Source organism: Delphinapterus leucas, chromosome 10 (genome assembly GCF_059928025.1).
Source record: "Delphinapterus leucas isolate spDelLeu-1000000601 "Yukka" chromosome 10, BTC_Dleu_Yukka2, whole genome shotgun sequence".
Classification (NCBI taxonomy): Eukaryota; Metazoa; Chordata; class Mammalia; order Artiodactyla; family Monodontidae; genus Delphinapterus; species Delphinapterus leucas.
The window spans coordinates 101118908-101140987 of NC_143138.1; the positions used below are offsets into that span (position 1 = coordinate 101118908).

Below are 22080 nucleotides of genomic sequence, written 5' to 3' on the forward strand. Positions count from 1 at the left end.
TTGTGTGTTTTTTCTTAAAGTTTTTTTCCCCCCAAAGAACAGAAGTTTTTAAATTAGGTGAAGTACAGTCCATTATTTTTTCTTCTATTTTTATTTTCATTATTTCTTATTGTTATAGGAAATCTGTGTCTGCCTCAAAAATCACAAATATTTCCTCTCCTATGTTTTCTTCTAGAAGTGTTTAAGTTAACATCTATGATCCATTTTGAATTAATTATTGTTAATTAATTATTGTTGCTGCAAAGATCAATTCTATGTTTTCCCCATATGGATATTCAGTTGTTCCAGCACCATTTGTTGAAATGACTACCCCTCCAAATTGAATTACCCTGTCATTTATTGAACATCAACTGACTATATGCACATGATTCTGATCCTGGACTCTATTCCGTTCCAGTTATCTGTATGTCTGTCTTTCTGCTGATAATAAACTAGTCTTAATTACTGTAAATTTATAGAAAATCTTGAAATCAAGTAAAGTTCTCCAATTTTGCTCCTATTTTTCAAAAAATTTTGGCTATTCTAGGTCTTTTGCATTTCCATATAAATTTTATAATCAGCTAGTCAATTTCTACTAAAAGAGCCTACTGAAGTTTAGATTGGGATTGCACTGAAGCCATACATCAATCTGAAAATAAATGACATGTAACAATATTGAATCTTCTAAGTGGGAAAATTTCTAGAAAGATACAACCTGCCAAGACAGAATCAGGAAGAAACACACTTTGAACAGACTGATCACTAGTAGTAAAATTGAATTTGTAATTTAAAAAATTCCCAGCAAACAAAAGTCCAGGTCAGGACAGCTTCACAAGTGAATTCTATTAAACACATAAAAACTAATACCTATCCTTCTCAAACTATTCCAAAAAAAATGGAAGTGGATGGAACACTCCCAAATTCGTTCTATGAGGCCACCATTACCCTGATACCAAAACCAGACAAAGATGTTACAAAAAAGAAAAAATTACAGGCCAATATCTTTGATCAATATAGATGCAAAAATCCTCAACAAAATATTAGCAAACCAAATCCAACAATATGTAAAAAGGATCATACACCATGATCATGTTGGATTTATTCTAAGGATGCAAGGATGGTTCAACATTCACAAATCAAACAATGTGATACACCACATTAACAAAAGTAAGGACAAAAATCACATGATCATCTCAATAGATTCAGAAAAAACATTTTGACAAAATACAATATCCATTCATGATAAAAACTCTCATCAAATTGGGTATAGAGGGAACATATCTCAATATAATAAAGGCCATTTATGGCAACCCACAGCTATCATCATACTCAACAGTGAAAAGCTGAAAGTCTTTCCTCTAAATTCAGGAAAAAGAGAAGATGCCCACTCTCACCACTTGTATTTAACGTAACATTGGAAGTCCTAGCCACAGCAATCTGATAAGAAAAAGAAATAAAAGGCATCCAAACTGGAACAGATGACATGATACTATACAAAGAAAATCCTAAAGTCCCCATCAAAAAACTATTAGAACTAATAAATGAATTCAGTAAAGTTGTATGATACAAGATCAATATACAGAAATCTGTTGATTTTTTATACACTAATAATGAGATAACAAAAAGAGAAAGTAAAAAAGCAATCCCATTTAAAATCACATCAAAAAGAATAAAATACCTAGGAATAAACTTAACCAAAGAGGTGAAAGACCTATACTCTGAAAACAATAAAATACTGATGAAGAAAACTAAAGATGATAAAAAGAAATGAAAAGATATTCTGTGCTCTTGGATTGGAAGAAATGATATTAAAATGGACATACTACCCAAAGCAATCTACAGATTTAATGCAATCCCTATCAAAATACTCATGGCATTTTTCACAGAACTAGAACAAATAATCCTGAAATTCATATGGGACCACAAAAGACCCTGAACTGACAGTTGAAAACAAAGGTAATTCTTATCTTAAGGAACATTACATCATCCAGAGCCTCAAATAATCTCTATACTTTTTCATATACAATGTGTGGCATGCACAAAACATCAAATATTTTAAAAGTCAAGGACTAACTGAAAACTATGAGAAACATCTACAGGGATATAGATATTGGAGATATCTGATACAGACATCAAAGTAGCCATGATTAATATATACAAGAAAATGGGAGATAAGATGAAGAATTTCAGCAGAGAATAAAATTCTAAAATAATCAATCAGACATTCTAGAATTTAAAAATAGAATAAATGAAATCAAGAACTCAAGGGATAAGTTTTATCAGCATATTAGACACAGTTAACAAGAACATTAGTAAACTGAAAGTCAGGTCAGTAGAATATAGACTAAAGTACAAAGGATGGAAAATATAGACTCGAGAAAAAAAGATGCATGGAATGCACTGAAAAGGTATAACATAAACATACTTGGAGTGCCAGATGTAGAAGAGAGGAAAAGGAGGAGGAAAAGAGGGGAAGGAAGAAGGGAGAGAAGGAAAAGAGGGTAGAGTGAATATCTCATGAATTAATGGCTGAGAATCTTCCAAAACTAATGAAAGCCACAGATCATGAAGTGCTGCAAACAAAGGAAAACTCAGAATTTCAGGAATTAAAGAAGAGCAACAGAAATGACAAATAACAAATAACATAATACACTATGTATTTTTTCTTAAGTTCTTTAAAATATGTTTGACGGTTGAAAGTAAATATTATGATGTTGTTGAAGAGTTTAAATATATGTACATGTAATACATATGGTAATAGAAAGGAAAGAGGGTAAAGAGACTTATGATTGTAAGGCTTCTACATTTCCCTTGAAATGGTAACTATTAGGCCTAAACATACTGTGAAAAGTAAGGCATGTATTGAATAGAATGTATATGATAAGGCAAACAATAACATAAAAATTGAAAAACAATTGAAAAGAGCTATAGCCAAAAAGCCAATAGATAAATTAAACTGGAATACTAAAAATATTCAAACAATACAAAAGAAAGCAGGAAAGGGGACAGAGGGAAATAAAAAAGCAAAGGATACAAACAGAAAAATAATAAAATAGCAGACAAACTATATCAACAGTTATATTAAATGTAAATGGTCTAAATATGCCAATTAAAAGACAGTGTCGGGCCTTCCCTGGTGGCGCAGTAGTTAAGAATCTGCCTGCCAATGCAGGGGACACTGGTTTGTGCCCTGGTCCGGGAAGATCTCACATGCTGCGGAGCAGCTGGGCCCGTGAGCCATGGCCGCTGAGCCTGCACGTCCGGAGACTGTGCTCCACAATGGGAGAGGCTACAACAGTGAGAGGCCCACGTACCACAAAAAAAAAAAAAAAAAAGACAGTGTCAGGGACCTCCCTGGCAGTCCAGTGGTTAAGATATTGCACTTCCAATACAAGGGGAGCGGGTTCGATCCCTAGTCAGGGAGCTAAGATTCCACATGCCACACAGCACAGCCAAAAGATTAAAAAAAAAAAAAAAAGACAGTGTCAGACTAAACAAAAAACCAAGACCTAACTATATGCTGTTTACCAGAAACCCACTTTAAATATAATGATATAGATGATTAAAAATAAAATAATGGGGACTTCCTTGACGGTCCTGTGGTTAAGAGTTTGCCTTCTAATTCAGGGAGTGTGGGTTCCATCCCTGATCAGGGAGCTAAGGTCCCACATGCCTCGTGGCCAAAAAACCAAAAACATTAAAAAAAAAGAAGCAATATTGTAACAAATTCAATAAGGAGTTTAAAAATGGTCCACATCAAAAAAAAAAAGTAAAATAATGGAATAGTTGTATCAAGCAAACACTAATCAAAAGAAAGCTGAAGTGGGTATATTATTAGACAAATTAGACTTCAGAACATAATTATCAGGTATCAAGAGAGATGTTACATAATGACAAAAGCGTTAAATGTGCTGTACCCAACAACATAGCTCCGAGATGTATGAAGCAAAAACTTGATATAGAATTAAGGTAAAATAGACAAATCCATAATTGTATTTGGAGACATCAACATTCCATTCCTACTACTCAACAGAACAAGACAGAAGATCAACAAGGATATATAAGACTTTCACAACAATATCAACCAATTTGACTTCATTGACATTTGTTGAAGACTCCACCCATCAAGACCATGAATACAGACATATATTCTTTTCAAGTGCACAAACAGCATCCACCAAAACAGATTATATTTGGGGTCATAAAGCAAACTTTAATAAATTTAAAACAATGGAAAGCAAACAAACTACATTCTCAGACTATACCAGAAATAAACCAAAAATCAATAACAGAAAGACATCTGGAAAATCCTCAAATATTTGGAAATTAAATACCAGACTTCCAAACAACCATGGGTCAAAGGTGAAACACAGGGAAATTAGAAAATATTTTAAACTGAATAAAAACGAAAATCCAACATACCAAAATTTGTGGGGTGTAGGCAAAGCAATGCTTAGAGAGACATTTACAAAATTAAATACTTATGCATTAAAAATATAAGACCTCAAACCAATAATCTAAGTCACAACTTAAGGAACTAGAAAAAGAGCAAATTAAACACAAAACTAGCAGAAGGAAGATAAAGAACAGAAATCAGTGGAATTGAAAATAGAAAAACAATAGAGAAAAATCAATGAAACCAAAAAGTGATTCTTTGAAAAGATCAATAAAATTGATAAAACTGTAACCAGACTGACCAAGATAAAAATGAGAAGACATAAATCACCAATATCATAAATAAAATAGGGAATATCACTAAAGACCCTATGGACAGGGACTTCCCTGGTGGTCCAGTGGTAAAGAATCTGCCTTCCAATGCAGGGGGCATGAGTTTGATCCCTGGTCAGGGAACTAAGATCCCACATTCCGTGGGGCAACTAAACCCACGTGCCAAAACTACTGAGCTCGCATGCCTCAACTAGAGGCAGCGCACCACAAACTACAGAGCCCACGCACCCTGGAGCTTGCACGCCACAACTAGAGAAGAGAAAACCCACACACCCCACTAGAGAGAAGCCTGTGTACCACAATGAAAGATCTCACATGCCTCAAAGAAGATCCTGCGTGCTGCAACTAAGATCTGACACAGCCAAAAATAAATTAAATAAATAAATAAATAATAAATCTTTAAAAACAAAAGAAGGAGGGGAGGAATCAAGATGGCAGAGTAGAAGGACATGCTCTCACTCCCTCTTGTGAGCACATCAGGATCACAACTAGCTGCTGGACAATCAACAGGAAGACACTGGAACTCACCAAAAAAGATACCCCACATCCAAAGACAAAGGAGAAGCCACAATAAGATGGTAGAAGGGGCGCAATCACAGTAAAATCAAATCCCATAACTGGTGGGTGGGTGACTCACAGACTGGAGAACACTTATACCACAGAAGTCCACCCACGGGAGTGAAGGTTCTAAGCCCCACATCAGGCTTCCCAACCTGGGGGTCCGGCAACGGGAGGAGGAATTCCTAGAGAATCAGACTTTGAAGCCTAGTGGGAATTGATTTGACAGGACTGGGGGAAACAGAGACTCCACTCCTGGAGGGCACACACAAAGTAGTGTGCGCATCAGAACCCAAGGGAAGGAGCAGTGACCCCAGGGGAGACTGAAACAGGCCTACTTCCTAGTGTTGGAGGGTCTCCTGAAGAGGCGGGGGGTGGCTGTGGCTCACCGTGGGGACAAGGACACTGGCAGCTGGAGTTCTGGGAAGTACTCCTTGGTGTGAGCCCTCCCAGAGTCTGCCATTAGCCCCAGCAAAGAGCCCAGGTAGGTTCCAGTATTGGGTTGCCTCAGGCCAAAAAATCAACAGGGAGGGAACCCAGCCCCACCCATCAGCGATCAAGTAGATTAAAGTTTTACTGAGCTCTGCCCACCAGAGCAACACTCAGCTCTACCCACCACCAGTCCCTACCATAAAGACTCTTAGATAGCCTCATCCACCAGAAGACAGACAGCAGAAGCAAGAACTACAATCCTGCAGTCTGTGGAAAAAACCCCCACATTCGCAGAAAGATAGACAAGATGAAAAGGCAGAGGGCTATGTACCAGATGAAGGAACAAGATAAAACCCCAGAAGAACAACTAAATGAACTGGAGACAGGCAACCTTTCAGAAAAAGAATTCAGAAGAGTGATAGTGAAGATGATCCAGGACCTCGGAAAAAGAATGGAGGCAAAGATGGAGAAGATGCAAGAAATGTTTGACAAAGACCTAGAAGAATGAAAGAACAAAGAAACAGAGATGAATACAATAACTGAAATGAAAACTACACTAGAAGGAAGCAATAGCAGAATAACTCAGGCAGAACGGATAAGTGACCTGGAAGACAGAATGGTGGAATTCACTGCTGTGGAACAGAATAAATAGAATGAAAAGAAATGAAGACAGCCTAAGAGACCTCTGGGACAACATTAAATGTAACAACATTCACATTACAGGGGTCCCAGGAGAAGACAGAGAGAAAGGACCAGAGAAAGTATTTGAAGAGATTATAGTCATAAACTTCCCTAACATGGGAAAGGAAATAGCCATCCAAGTCCAGGAAGCGTAGCGAATCCCATAGAGGATAAACCCAAGGAGAAACACGCTGAGACACATAGTAATCAAACTGGCAAAAATTAAAGACAAAGAAAAATTTTGAAAGCAGCAAGGGAAAAGCGACAAATAACATACAAGGGAACTCCCATAAGCTTAACAGCTGATTTCTCAGCAGGAACTCTATAAGTCAGAAGGGAGTGGCATGATATACTTAAAGTGATGAAAGGGAAGAACCTACAACCAAGAAACAAGGATCTCATTCAGATTCGAGGGAGAAATCAAAAGCTTTACAGACAAGCAAAAGCTAAGAGAATTCAGCACCACCAAACCAGCTTTACAACAAATGCTAAAGGAACTTCTCTAAGTGGGAAACACAAGAGAAGAAAAGGACCTACAAAAACAAACCCATAACAATTAAGAAAATGGTAATAGGAACATACATATCGATAATAACCTTAAATATGAATGAATTAAATGCTCCAGCCAAAATACACAGGCTTGCTGAATGGATACAAAAACAAGACCCATATATATGCTGTCTACAAAAGACCCACTTCAGACCTAGGGACACATACAGACTGAAAATTAGGGGATGGAAAAAGATATTCCATGCAAATGGAGATCAAAAGAAAGCTGGAGTAGCTATACTCATATCAGATAAAATAGACTTTAAAATAAAGAATATTACAAGAGACAAGGAAGGACACTACATAATGATCAAGGGATCAATCCAAGATGAAGATATAACAATTATAAATACATATGCACCCAACATAGGAGCACCTCAATACATAAGGCAACTGCTAACAGCTATAAAAGAGGAAACTGACAGTAACACAATAATAGTGGGGGACTTTAACACCTCACTTACACCAATGGACAGATCATCCAAACAGAAAATAAATAAGGAAACACAAGTTTTAAATGACACAACAGACAAGATAGATCTAATTGATATTTATAGGACATTCCATCCAAAAACAGCAGATTACACTTTCTTCTCAAGTGTGCATGGAACATTCTCCAGGATAGATCACATCTTGGGTCACAAATAAAGCGTCAGTAAATTTAAGAAAATTGAAATCATATCAAGCATCTTTTCTGACCACAATGCTATGAGATTAGAAATGAATTACAGGGAAAAAAATGTAAAAAACACAAACACATGAAGGCTAAACAATACGTTTCTAAATAACCAAGAGATCACTGAAGAAATCAAAGAGGAAATAAAAAAATAACTAGAGACAAATGACAATGAAAACACGATGATCCAAAACTTATGGGATGCAGCAAAAGCAGTTCTAAGAGGGAAGTTTATAGCTATATAAGCCTACTTCAAGAAACAAGAAAAATCTCAAGTAAACAATCTAACCTTACACCTAAAGGAACTAGAGAAAGAAGAACAAACAAAACCCAAAGTTAGCAGAAGGAAAGAAATCATAAAGATCAGAGCAGAAATAAATTAAATAGAAACAAAGAAAACAATAGCAAAGATCAATAAAACTAAAAGATGGTTCTTTGAGAAGATAAACAAAATTGATAAACCATTAGCCAAACTCATCAAGAAAAAAAGGGAGAGGACTCAAATCAATAAAATTAGAAATGAAAAAGAAGTTACAACAGACACTGCAGAAATACAAAGCATCCTAAGAGACCACTACAAGCAACTCTATGCCAATAAAATGGACAACCTGGAAGAAATGGACAAATTCTTAGAAAGGTATAACCTTCCAACACTGAACCAGGAAAAAATAGAAAATATGAACAGACCTATCACAAGTTATGAAATTGAAACTGTGATTAAAAATCTTCCAACAAATGAAAGTCCAGGACCAGATGGCTTCACAGGTGAATTCTATCAAACATTTAGAGAAGAGCTAACACCCATCCTTCTCAAACTCTTCCAAAAAATTGCAGAGGAAGGAACACTCCCAAACTCATTCTATGAGACCACCATCACCCTGATACCAAAACCAGACAAAGATACTACAAAAAAAGAAAATTACAGACCAATATCACTGATGAATACAGATGCAAAAATCCTCAACAAAATACTAGCAAACAGAATCCAACAACACATTAAAAGGATCATACACCATGATCAAGTGAGATTTATCCCAGGGATGCAAGGATTCTTCAATATATGCAAATCAATCAATGTGATACACCATATTAACAAATAGAAGAAGAAAAACCATATGATCATCTCAATAGATGCAGAAAAAGTTTTGACAAAATTCAACATCCATTTATTATAAAAACTCTCCAGAAAGTGGGCATAGAGGGAACCTACCTCAACATAATAAAGGCCATATGACAAACCCACAGCAAACATCATTCTCAGTGGTGAAAAACTGAAAGCATTTCCTCTAAGATCAGGGACGAGACAAGGATGTCCACTCTCACCACTATTATTCAACATAGTTTTGGAAGTCCTAGCCACGGCAATCAGAGAAGAAAAAGAAATAAAAGGAATACAAATTGGAAAAGAAGAAGTAAAACTGTCACTGTTTGCAGAAGATATGATACTATACATAGAGAATCCTAAAAATGCCTCCAGAAAACTACTAGAGCTAATCAATGAATTTGGTAAAGTTGCAGGATACAAAATTAATGCACAGAAATCTCTTGCATTCCTATACACTAATGATGAAAAATCTGAAAGAGAAATTATGGAAACAGTCCCATTTACCATTGCAACTAAAAGAATAAAATACCTAGGAATAAACCTACCTAGGGAGACAAAAGACCTGTATGCAGAAAACTATAAGACACTGAAGAAAGAAATTAAAGATGATACCAACAGATGGAGAGATATACCATGTTCTTGGATTGGAAGAATCAATATTGTGAAAATGACTATACTACCCAAAGCAATCTACAGATTCAATGCAATCCCTATCAAATTACCAATGGCATTTTTTAGGGAATTAGAACAAATCATCTTAAAATTTGTATGGAGACACAAAAGACCCCAAATAGCCAAAGCAGTCTTGAAGGAAAAAAACGGAGCTGGAGGAATCAGACTCCCTGACTTCAGACTATACTACAAAGCTACAGTAATCAAGACAATATGGTACTGGCACAAAAACAGAAACATAGATCAATGGAACAAGATAGAAAGCCCAGAGATAAACCCATGCACCTATGGTCAACTAATCTATGACAAAGGAGGCAAAGATATACAATGAAGAAAAGACAGTCTCTTCAATAAGTGGTGCTGGGAAAACTGGGCAGCTACATGTAAAAAAGAATGAAATTAGAACACTCCCTAACACCATACACAAAAATAAACTCAAAATGGATTTGAGAACTAAATGTAAGACCAGACACTATAAAACTCTTAGAGGAAAACATTGGAAGAACACTCTTTGACATAAATCACAGCAAGATCTTTTTTGATCTACCTCCTAGCATAATGGAAATAAAAACAAAAATAAACAAATGGGACCTAAGGAAACTTCAAAGCTTTTGCACAGCAAAGGAAACCACAAACAAGACGAAAAGACAACCCTCAGAATGGGAGAAAATATTTGCAAATGAATCAACAGACTAAGGATTAATCTCCAAAATATATAAACAGCTCACACAGCTCAATATTAAAGAAACAAACAACCCGATCAAAAAATGGGCAGAAGACCTAAATAGACATTTCTCCAAAGAACACATACAGATGGCCAAGAAGCACATAAAAAGCTGCTCAACATCAATAATTATTAGAGAAATGCAAATCAAAACTACAATGAGGTACCATCTCACACCAGTTAGAATGGGCATCATCAGAAAATCTACAAACAAAAAATGCTGGAGAGGGTGTGGAGAAAAGGGAACCCTCTTGCACTGTTGGTGGGAATGTAAGTTGATACAGCCACTGTGGAGAACAGTATGGAGGTTCCTTAAAAAACTACAAATAGAACTACCATATGACCCAGCAATCCCACTACTGGGCATATACACAGAGAAAACCATAATTCAAAAAGACACATGCACCCCAATGTTCATTGCAGCACTATTTACAATAGCCAGGTCATGGAAGCAACCTAAATGCCCATCAACAGATGAATGGATAAAGAAGTTGTGGTACATATGTACAATGGAATACTACTCAGCCATAAAAGGAATGAAATTGAGTCATTTGTTGAGACGTGGATGGATCCAGAGACTGTCATACAGAGTGAAGTAAGTCAGAAAGAGAAAAACAAATATCGTATATTAACACGTGTATGTGGAACACAGAAAAATGGTACAGATGAACCGGTTTGCAGGGCAGAAGTTCAGACACAAATGTAGAGAACAAACGTATGGACACCAAGGGGGGAAAACCGTGGTGGGATGGGGATGGTGGTGTGCCGAATTGGGCGATTGGGACTGACATGTATACACTGATGTGTATAAAATTGATGACTAATAAGAACATGCAGTATAAAAAAACAAACAAACAAAAAACAACTAACATTAAACTTTCTTTGGGTTATTTGTATGGAAATATGTTAATATAAATGTTTCAGACATTACATGAAATTTCTAAAAATCCTATATGTTCTGGTATAATGTTATAAGTCATAATTCTAGTTATTACTTTAAAATGTGTATCTCAGAAATAACTAAATTTCCTTGTCAACTGCATTATTACGAACTTTCATCAAATCTTTAACCGTGGTCATTTTTAAGTCTTTTGTCATTTACAGACAGTTCTGGGTGGACTCTGATGCTTCTGCAAAAATGTTCCTATAAAAGGGTTTCATCTTCAAGGAATTCATGGAAAAGACTCTGACAAGTACAGGTTTCTGGTAACTGACCGTACTGCTGAACTGAATGAAGAAGCATTTTCAGAACTCTAATGGAAAACTGATGAATTCATAAAAGTGCTAACAAAAGATCAAGATGAAAAAAAAATTAATTACATGGGACTGAGTGAACTGATGAGGATGATTATAATTTTTGTGACTTTCTGTTTGAATAAAAAAAAAATCCCACAAGGACTCAGAGGCAAGAAATATATATACAAATCAATTTTCACGGCAAAGTAAAAGAGCTGTTACAGTGGAGGATTACTGGACTGAATATCAATATTATCACATAGTATGAGTATGTTTCGTGTTTGGTCATTGCAATCATTGTTGCTTTTGTTGTGGTCATCCATTTACAATGCTTGGTGTCAGTTTAGTTATCTCCTGTAGAAATAAAATACAGTGTGTGTGTGTGAAAAAAAAAAGAAAAGAAAAACGTTTTGGAGGTGGATGGTGGTGATGGTTGCACAAACAATGTGAATGTACTTAATGCCACTGAACTGTACACTTAAATATAGTGAAGATGGTAAGTTTAAAAAAAAAAGACGCTACAGACATTAAAAAGATGATAAGGGAATACTACAGACAATTCTGTGCACATAAATTCAATAATTTAGATGAAATAGGTCAATTCCTTTAAAAACACAAACTATCAAAATTCACTCAAGAAAAATAGATGACCTGAACAGTCCTGTATTTATTAAAGTAATTAAGTTTGATTTTAAAAAGCTTTCCACCAAAGGAAACTCCAGGCAAGACCATTTCACTGGTGAATTTTACTAAACATTAAAGGAAAAAAATAATATCAATTCAAAACAAAGTAGAAGAGGAGGGACTACTTCCCAAGAAATTTTTAAGGCCAACATTACGCTAATAAACCAGACAAGGACATTGCAAGAAAAAACACTGTAGACCAATAACCCTCATGACTAAGGATGTAAAAAATCTCAACAAGATATTAGTAAACTGGATCTAGCAACAGAGAAAAAGAATAATACATATGACCAAGTGGAGTTCATTCCAGGAATGCAAGGCTGGTTCAACATTTGAAATCAATGTAATTCACCATATTGACAAAATAGAGAGTCCAGAAAGAGACCTACACAAATACGGGCAATTGACTTTTTATAAAGGTGCAAAGGCACTTAAGAGAGAAAAGGATATCTTTTCCCCAAATGCTGCTGGAACAATTGGATATCCATATGCAAAATAAATAAATAAATAAACTTCAACCCATACTTTGTACCTTATACAAAAATTAACTCAGAATGGATCACAGACATAAATGTAAAACATAAAAATATAAAACTTTTAGAAGAAAACTTCTGTGACATTGGGTTAGGCCAGAGTTTCTCAACTGGTACTACTGACATTTTGGACCATATAATTCTTTCTTGTGTGTGTGTGTGCTGGGGGGGATCATCTTGTTCATTGCAGGATGTTTAGCAGCATCTCTGACCTCTACCCACTAGATAGCAGTAGCATCCCCTCCCCAGTCATAACAGTTAAAAATGTCTCCAAACATTTTCAAATGTCTCTTGGGGGTCAAAATCATCTCTGTTGAGAACCACTGGGTTAGGCAAAGAGTTTTTAGACATGACATCAAAAGCACAATACAGAGAAAAAAAAATATGATAAACTGGACAGCATCAAAATAAACTTTTCTCCACAAAAGCACTACTAAGAGAATGAAAAATGCAGCCACAGACTGGGAAAAAATATTTCAAAGTCCCATTTCTGATAAAGTACTTATATCCAGAGTAAGGAACTCTCAAAACTCAACAATAAGAATACAAATAACCCAATTTAAATATATGAAAAGATTTGAACAGATACTTCACCAAAGCAAATATATGAATAGTAAATAAGCCCATGAAAAGATGTTCAACATAATTAGTAATTAGACAAATTCAAATTAAAATGATATTGAAATATTACTACACATATACTAGAATGGCTAAAATTTAAGGGGAAAAAAAAGCTGACAATATCAAGTACTGACAAATATTTGGAGCAACTGGAACCCTGACACATTACTGATGGGAATGTATAATGGTACAACGACTTGGGAAGACAGTTTGGAAGTTTCTTATGAAGTTAAGCACACCATTTACATGCAACCAAGCAATCCAACTCTTAAGAATTCACCTAAGTGAATTTTATGCTCACATAAAAACCTGTTCTTGAGTATCTGTAGCAGTTATATTGATAATCACTAAAAACTGAAGATAATTTAAATGTCTTTCAATGGGTAAATGGATAAATAAATTTTTGCCCACCTATGTCACATGATATATACAGAAGAGAGTTAACATAGGAGGCCTGAAGCTGCTGTCTTTAGAAGGACCTGCCTACAAGGTTGGCCCCTGGCTGGTGTCTGGGAACTTGGCACTTGAACCATTTCCTACACTATGCCTACACTGTTTATATAAATAATGTGATTTATGCTAAACACTTGCTTTCCTTCTGGCAGTCTGTAACTTTGATATTTGTTAGGCAGAGAGTATCTACATGACTGCTACCCAGTAAAAACCTTGGGCTCTGAGTTGCTAATGCGCACCCCTGGAGAGAAACATCGCACATGTTACTGCAAGTTTTCACTGCTAGAGAATGAAGCACGCTTGGTGTGTCCCGTTACAGGAGGGAGAGCGCATGGGGGAGTCTGTATATGGATTTATCCAGATTCTACCTGTGTCTTTTACCCTTGCTCATCCTATCATGTATCCTTTCACTGTAATAAACCTTATCCATGAGACAACTATATGCTGAATCCCATGCGTACTAGTATCAATAGGTCTCTAAATGTGGGGGTGGTGTTGGGGCTCCCTGAAACAGAATACTATTCAGCAATAAAAAGAAACCATTGAGGGGCTTCCCTGGTGGCGCAGTGGTTGAGAATCCACCTGCCAGTGCAGGGGACATGGGTTCAATCCCTGGTACGGGAAGATCCCACATGCCGCGGAGCGGCTAAGCCCATGAGCCACAACTACTGAGCCTGCACTCTAGAGCCCACATGCCACAGCTACTGAAGCCCGTGTACCTAGAGCTCGTGCTCTGCAACAAGAGAAGCCACCACAATGAGAAGTCCTCGCACTGCAATGAAGAGTAGCCCTCGCTCACTGCAGCTAGGGCAAGCCCGCATGCAGCAACAAAGACCCAACGCAGCCAAAATTAATTAATTAACTTAAAAAAAAAGAAACTATTGATACATGCAACAACATGGATGAATCTCACATGTCTTGCCATGTGAAAGAAGCTAGACTCAAAAGGCTATATACAATATAATCTCATTTATGTGACATTCTGCAAAATGCAAAACCATAGCTACAGAAAACAGATCAGTGGTTGGTAGGAATTACAGGTGAGGGAAGAGTTTGACTACAAAGGGGTAGCATGAGGGAATTTCTTTTTTTCTTTTTTTTTTTTTTTTTCGGTCGGTGGGGAAACTGTTCCGTATCTTGGCTACAGTGGAGGTTACACCACTCTATGCATTTGTCAAAACTCATAGACTTTTACACAAAAAAGAGTAATGTTTACTGTAATGAATTTAAAAATAAATTCAACTGAAACAAAATCAATTGCCTTTCTATAACCAGCAACAAATAGAAAAATTAAATTAAAACATAATTTATAAGAGCACCAAAACTATAAAATATCGTAGAATAAATCTAATGAAAGACATATAAGACCTCTATGCTGAAAATCACAAAATATTATGGAGAGATTAGAGAAAACATAAACAAACAGATATACCATATTCATGGATTGAAATACTCCAATATTACAAAGACATTAACAATCAAATTGAAATCCCAGGACAATGTTTTAAATCTACAGGATGATTCTAAAATTATATGGAAATGTAAAGGGCTAAGAATAGCAAAACAGCTTAGCACACAAAGACTGAGTACTTACTCTGCTGTATGTCAATATTCATTATAAAGCTATAATAACTGGGTCTTTCCTGGTGGTCCAGTGGTAAGACTCCACATTCCCAATGCAGGGGGCCCGGGGAACTAGATCTCGCATGCGTGCCGCAACTAACAGTCCACATGCCACAACTAAGAGTCCACATGCTGCAACTAAGAAAGTCTGCACGCCACAATTAAAGATCCTGCATGCTACAACTAAGACCTTGTGCAGTCTAAATAAATATTTTTAAAAGTTTTTTTTTAAAAAGCTATAACAGGGCTTCCCTGGTGGCGCAGTGGTTGAGAGTCCACCTGCCGATGCAGGGGACACGGGTTCGTGCCCCGATCCGGGAAGATCCCACATGCCGCGGAGTGGCTGGGCCTGTGAGCCATGGCTGCTGAGCCTGTGCGTCCGGAGCCTGTGCTCCGCAACGGGAGAGGCCACAACAGTGAGAGGCCCGCGTACCACAAAAAAAAAAAAAAAAAAGCTATAACAACTAGACTGTTAGGTGTTGGTAAAAGTTTTAACAAATAGGGAACAAAATAGGGACTCCAGAAAAACGACCCTTGATTTAAACATATAGAGCCCCTTGATTCATGGCAGAGTTTGCACCAAAGAGCTGAGGGAAAATTACAATCGTCTCAATAGGTGATGCTGGATCAGTTCAGTATATACATGGGGGAAAATAAAACCTGGCCCCTACGTCATGTCATACACAGAAATCATTTGCAGGTGGAGGATGGATATAAATGCAAAAGTTAAAAGAAAAAACTAACAGAAGGCAACTTTGGAGAATACCATCATGTTGTCTGAGTACAGAAAGTTCTTAAATAGGTTACAAATAACTAATTACAAACAAAAAGACTGAAAACTGGACATTAAACTTAGCAACTTTTGTGCATCAATAGATACCACTGCCAGAGTAGAAGTGGGAGAATCATTTGCAACATGTATAACTGACAAAAGTCTTGTATCCACAATAAAGTACTCCAAAATATAAATCAAGAAAAGACAAACAACCTGTAGAAAAATGGACAAGAGGACTCAACAGGCACTTCGCTAAAGAGAATATCCAAAAACGTCAATGAACAATCGAAAAGGTGCTCAACCTCTGTAGTCACCAGGGCAATGCAAATTAAAAAACATTTCATCATTATAGAATGGCTGTAATTAAAACGATGGACAATATCAAGCACTGTGAGGATGTGGAGCAACTGGAATGCTCATGCACTGCTGGTGGGAGTGGAACTTGAAACCACCATTTGGAAAACGGAGTCTGGATCTGTAGATCCAGAACTACAGGATCTAGCATAACATACACATACTCTATGACAGCAATTTCACATCCAGGCATATCCCAACCAGAAATAAGGACATATACAAAAACCAGCACAATTTGTCACTACCAAAATTGTAACCAACCCAAATATCCATCAACATTAGAATGCAAAAAATTTTTAGTTTAGTCTTACAATAGTTTATTACATAGCAGTGAAAATGAGCAGTGGTTCCGCCACACGCAGCAGCATGGATAAATCTCACATTGTAACCTTGAGCAAAAGAGGCCAGACATCAAAGAATACATACTGAATAGCTCTATTTAAATAGTTTAAAAATATATAAATCTATGATGTGAGAAATCATCCTGTTGGGAAGGAGGGTGGGATTATTGATAGGGAGGGGACAAAAGAGAATGTCTAAGGAGCAGATAGATAATGCTCTGTTTCTTGGGGCCTATAGGGTATATTCAATTTGTGATACACGTTGAGCTACATAAACTTAGGATTTGTTCATTTTCTATATTTTATAAAATTTTTAAGTTAAAACACAAGAGATATATATCTTATCATTTTTTTCAGTTTTCTAAAAACCTCATGAATCACATGACGTCACTTCCTGCCTTGCAGGTACAGAACGGCTTCCTCTATAACACTCACAAGGCTACCTGATCCAGCTCCTGCCTACCTTTCTGTCCTCAATTTGCATCCCTCTTCCCCCTTCCTCACAATGCTCCACACTGGTCTTCTCACTTTTCCTCACACATACCAAACTTGTTCTTATCTCAAGGTATTTGTACTTGTTCTGTCCTCTGCCTGATGATCCTTCCTGATCCTTCTTTGTGCCTATTTCTAATCCTTCAGCCCTCCATTAAAATATCTCTTCAGAACTGCTTCCCCGACTGTCTACCGAGTGTACCACATCCCACCCCACTTTCCAGTCACTCTCCATGCCTGGGGTCAGTCAGCATTTTCTACAAAAGGCCAGACAATAAAAACTCTAGTCTTTGCAGGCCAGGTGGTCTTGGTCACAATGACTCAAAATTTCCACCTTAGCAGGAAAGCAGCTACAGACAACATGTAAATGAGTGGGCATGGTTGTGCCCCATTGAAACATTACTTATGGATCCTGAATTTGAATTTCATATCATTTCACATGTCACGAAAAACCTGTCTTTTGATTTTCTTCCTCCCAAGCATTTAAACACGTAAAAAATGGGCTTCCCTGGTGGTGCAGTGGTTAAGAATCTGCCTGCCAATGCAGCGGACACAGGTCCGAGCCCTGGTCCGGGAAGATCCCGCATGCCACGGAGCAACTAAGCCCATGCGACACAACTACTGAGCCTGCGTTCTAGAGCCCACAAGCCACAACTACTGAGCCTGCGCTCTAAAGCCCGTGAGCCACAACTACTGAGCCTGCGCTCTAAAGCCCGTGAACCACGACTATTGAGCCCACGGGCCACAACTAATGAAGCCTGCGTGCCTAGAGCCCGTGCTCCGCAACAAGAGAAGCCACCACAATGAGAAGCCCGCTCACCACAATGAAGAGTAGCCCCGCTCGCAGCAACCAGAGAAAGCCCACGCACAGCAATGAAGACCCAATGCAGCCAAAAATAAATTAATTAATTAATTAATTAAAAAAAATAAAAACATAAAAACGACTTTTAGCTCACGCATAAAAAAGGCAGGCAGTGGGGCCAGATTTGGCCCCTGACCGCAATTTGCCAGCCTCGGCTCTAACCCATGTCCCTGGTCTGCCTTCTTCCCAGCCTTATCCCTAACTAAAATAGATCAGCTCTTCACATGTTTATCTTCTATCTTTCCCCACCCCTAAAATTTCAACTCCAAGAGGGAGGGGCCTCATCTGTTTTGTTCACCATCGCGTGTTTACTACCCATCTCAGCATCTGACACACAGAAGCAGGAAGAAATAAAGGCCCAAGCCCACCTGGGTGTGACCGTGGCCTTGGCCTGGACCTTGATGGGCTTCTTCCGAGTGGTGATCACAGGAGCCAACACAGGCTCCTCCTTCGAAGACTCTCCAATTGAGGATTCGGGTCGGGCTGACTGAGATCGTAATAAAAGGATTTCTCCTGAGTATAAACTCAGCTTGGTGGCGTGCTCAGGATAGGGCCCGGACCTTAATCTGGTCTGAATGATTTCTGCCTCTTCCTTTACCGGATATTCTACGGTGAACAAGCCTGTGAACAGAAGACACTGGTGTCACTCCCCGGCGTGGCCTGGCCGCCATGCCCTGCTGTGAGACTGCACAGCTCCCCCTCCAGGCCATTACTCTCGCAGTCTGCTGCCTCCCGTTGTCTGGCCCAGTGCTCCCACCCTAGTGCAGCTAGTGGATCAGTAAGTGCTAGCTGAATGGAAGAACAAATCAATCTCAGTTCTGGCCATCTGTCAAGACCCAGCTTTGATCCGTCCTCCCCCACGGGCCTGTGTTTCATTCAGCTTTGTGTCCTTTATAGCACTCAATGTAGAGGCTGGGTACACTATGCATCCATGTTGTTCCCTGTGCCTCCAGACTTAAGTCATTTCCATCTATGTTCTTTGTTGTATTTTTCTTTTGCTTTCTCTGCTAGACTGGCCAAGGGCCTCTCATTTCTTCATTCACTTACCAAACATTTACTAAATGTTGGGCACTGGTCATAAAGATGACCCCATACAGGAGTTCCCTGCCTCTGGGAACTCCAAGCAGGAGTGGGGGGCGGGGATGGGAAAACAAAGAAATATTTATAACGCTAGGTAGTAAGATTTATAATTGTACTATATAGTCTCCTTACCTGCCGCCAGCAGGACGGAGTTCATGAACTGGGACACTGTCTTCTGAAACCGCCTCTTGATCTCTGCCAGGGCCCGACTCATCTCAGACATCTTTTCATCCATGCTGCTGATTCTGCGGGTCATCTGGGGAAAGGCCGAGGGGAAGGGCATTGTCACCTGCCCCGCCAGGAGCCGTCTGCCCAGCCCAGTGACCACAAGGCTAAGCCCTGGCTTAGAGGATGTGCCGCTCCTGCCTGGGACCCACCTCTCTCCCCTCAGCCCAGTGAATCCGCACACACTGACCCAACCCACCTCAAACGTCCCCCCCCAGGGAGGTTGGTTGCACTGGGCAGAACTGTTCCTTGCCTTGGACCCTCACCACTTTCTCTATGCAGCCTGAAGACAGAGGTTAGCCCTTTGTGAAGTGATCAGTTGCGTGGGAGCCTGTCTCCCCAGCAAGACTCTGAGCTCCTAGAGGACAAGGATCGGGTTTTGGTCTCCTTTGTGTCCAAGTGCCCATCGCACAGAAGGCACTCAATTAATGCTTGTTGCGCTATGAATAACTGGATGGACAAACGCCTCTCTGGACGTTTGCTGCCTGTCTCCCTCTATCGCACGACCCACAGAACGCTCTTCACCCTGCTGGCCGCTCTCTGCTGAGACACTGCCCTAGGCCAGGGTTACACAGATTGACTGGTTCCCATGGGCACCAAGGCCCAGGCCTCCGGCCTCAGTTCAGGATTACTCCGAAGGGCCACACTGGCTCCGGAGCTCCTATGGGACAGTGAGGCCGCCCTGCAGTTCAACCTCTGCCTCTGCCCGGGGCGGAACTAGTTCAGATTCTGGAGTTAATGGCAATCAGGGTGTGACATTTTCTTCAGGAAGGCGTTACAGACTTGCTAAGCTACCAGCAATCACTCCCCACATTGAGCTTGCACACCTGCTCATTCCTGTCCTTCTTGCCCTGGGTTCTGGTCACTTTTTACTTTCTTTATCCCTAAACTTCGTCAGCCCTGAAGGCAGGGTCCATGCAGTCTACATCTCCCACTTCACACAGAGGAGGTGTGAAATAATTTTTCCTCTGCAGAATTGAAGCCTCAGGTGGAGAGAGCAGGGTGAGTGGTGGACAGACTTTCTGAAGAGCGATAAAGTCAGCCATGTATCCCTCTTTGTCCTGTAGGCAGGGCTTCTGTAAACGATGCTCCAATTAATAGCAAAGCCTCAACCATCCTTCTGTTTGTTGGCCCCAACCTCCACCTCTGGGCTAATTTTATTTATTTATTGATAATTTATACCCAGTCTTGCTTCCCAAAAGGATCTGAGGCAGCACTGGGCTAATAAAGCATTTAAATTGAGGCATTTCCTCGCTTCCAAAGCGCTGTCTTGATAGAAAATTTAGTGAGGAGCCTGGCCGCAGGGCTATAAAAGCTGGGACTGCCATTCTGCCTATCGCTCTGATGGGTGGTTCCTTCCAGGGTGATGGGTTTAACAAGTTTTCCACTGACAGGGAGTGTGAGGGAAGAGACCACCCTACTCCCACCCCTCAGCTTTCCTAGATGGCCACAGGTTTGCTGATGAGTGGGTGACAACCAGCTCCAAACATACACACACACACACACACACACACACACACACACACACACACACACACGATTGCAGTTGAATGGATTTGTAAAGTCCCAGGAGAGAAGTGTGGGATAGCTGGGTGGGCCTTTACACATCACTATACAAATTGGGAAACTGAGGCCCAGCAAGGAAAGGGAAGGCCTGAGGCCACCTCCTAGCTGAGGCTCTCTGCCAGCCTTGAGATTTCACATAAAAATATTCCAAGATGCTTAACCTAGAAGCTAGGGTCAACATTTGGAAATCCTGTTACCCACAATAAGCCTTCATTTGTTGTTGTTTATCTAGTCAGAAGGTTGTAATATACAGTACACCACCCTGCTCTCTCAAACAGAAGAGGTTAAGACGAGGATGCTCTGGGGCAAGTCAGTCTCCTTGGTCAACATCAACAACTATCCTCTAGAATGCGGTGGTTTTCAGAAGCTGTTTTAATGTATTTGTCTGTTTATCCCTACGCTAGATGTCTCCAAGATGGTTATGCTTTTTGAGTTACAATGTTCTTTTTAATAGATAACTTCCAGCCTCCTTCCGCACTGTCAGCCTCTGCAAGCTTCCCTTAATGAGGACTCCACCTTTAGATCCCCACTGTTCACTAAAAATATAATGCGAGCTGCATGTGTGGCTTTGAACATTCCTGAAGCCACATTAAAAACATTCTCAGGCTTCCCTGGTGGCGCAGCGGTTCAGAGTCCGCCTGCCGATGCAGGGGACATGGGTTCATGCCCCGGTCCGGGAAGATCCCACATGCCGCGGAGCTGCTAGGCCCGTGAGCCACGGCTGCTGAGCCTGTGCGTCCGGAGCCTGTGCTCCGCAACGGGAGAGGCCACAACAGTGAGAGGCCCACGTACCGCAGAAAAAGAAAGAAACAAACAAACAAAAAAACATTCTCAGGGAACTTCCCTGGTGGCGCAGTGGTTAAGAATCCGCCTGTCAATGTAGGGGACACGGGTTTGAGCCCTGGTCTGGGAAGATCCCACATGTCGTGGAACAACCAAGCCCGTGCACAGCAACTACTGAGGCTGCACTGTAGAGCCCGTGAGCCACAACTACTGAGCCTGCACTCTAGAGTCCGTGAGCCACAGCTACTGAAGCCCGCGCACCTAGAGCCAGTGCTCCACAGCAAGGGAAGCCACTGCCATGAGAAGCCCGTGCACTGCAACAAAGTGTAGCCCCCGCTCACCACAACT

General features: G+C 39.7%; 1 protein-coding gene across 1 annotated transcript in view; it reads right to left on the reverse strand.

Moving 5' to 3' along the window:
- The window catches only part of FGD5 (FYVE, RhoGEF and PH domain containing 5), a 166159-nt gene extending 147724 nt beyond the window's left edge, over positions 1–18435 (reverse strand). Inside the window, exon 1 of the mRNA XM_022562752.3 lies at positions 18037–18435. The gene's annotated coding sequence lies outside the window, so the exon portion shown is untranslated. The remainder of the gene's footprint in view (positions 1–18036) is intronic.
- Positions 18436–22080: the final 3645 nt, after the last annotated feature.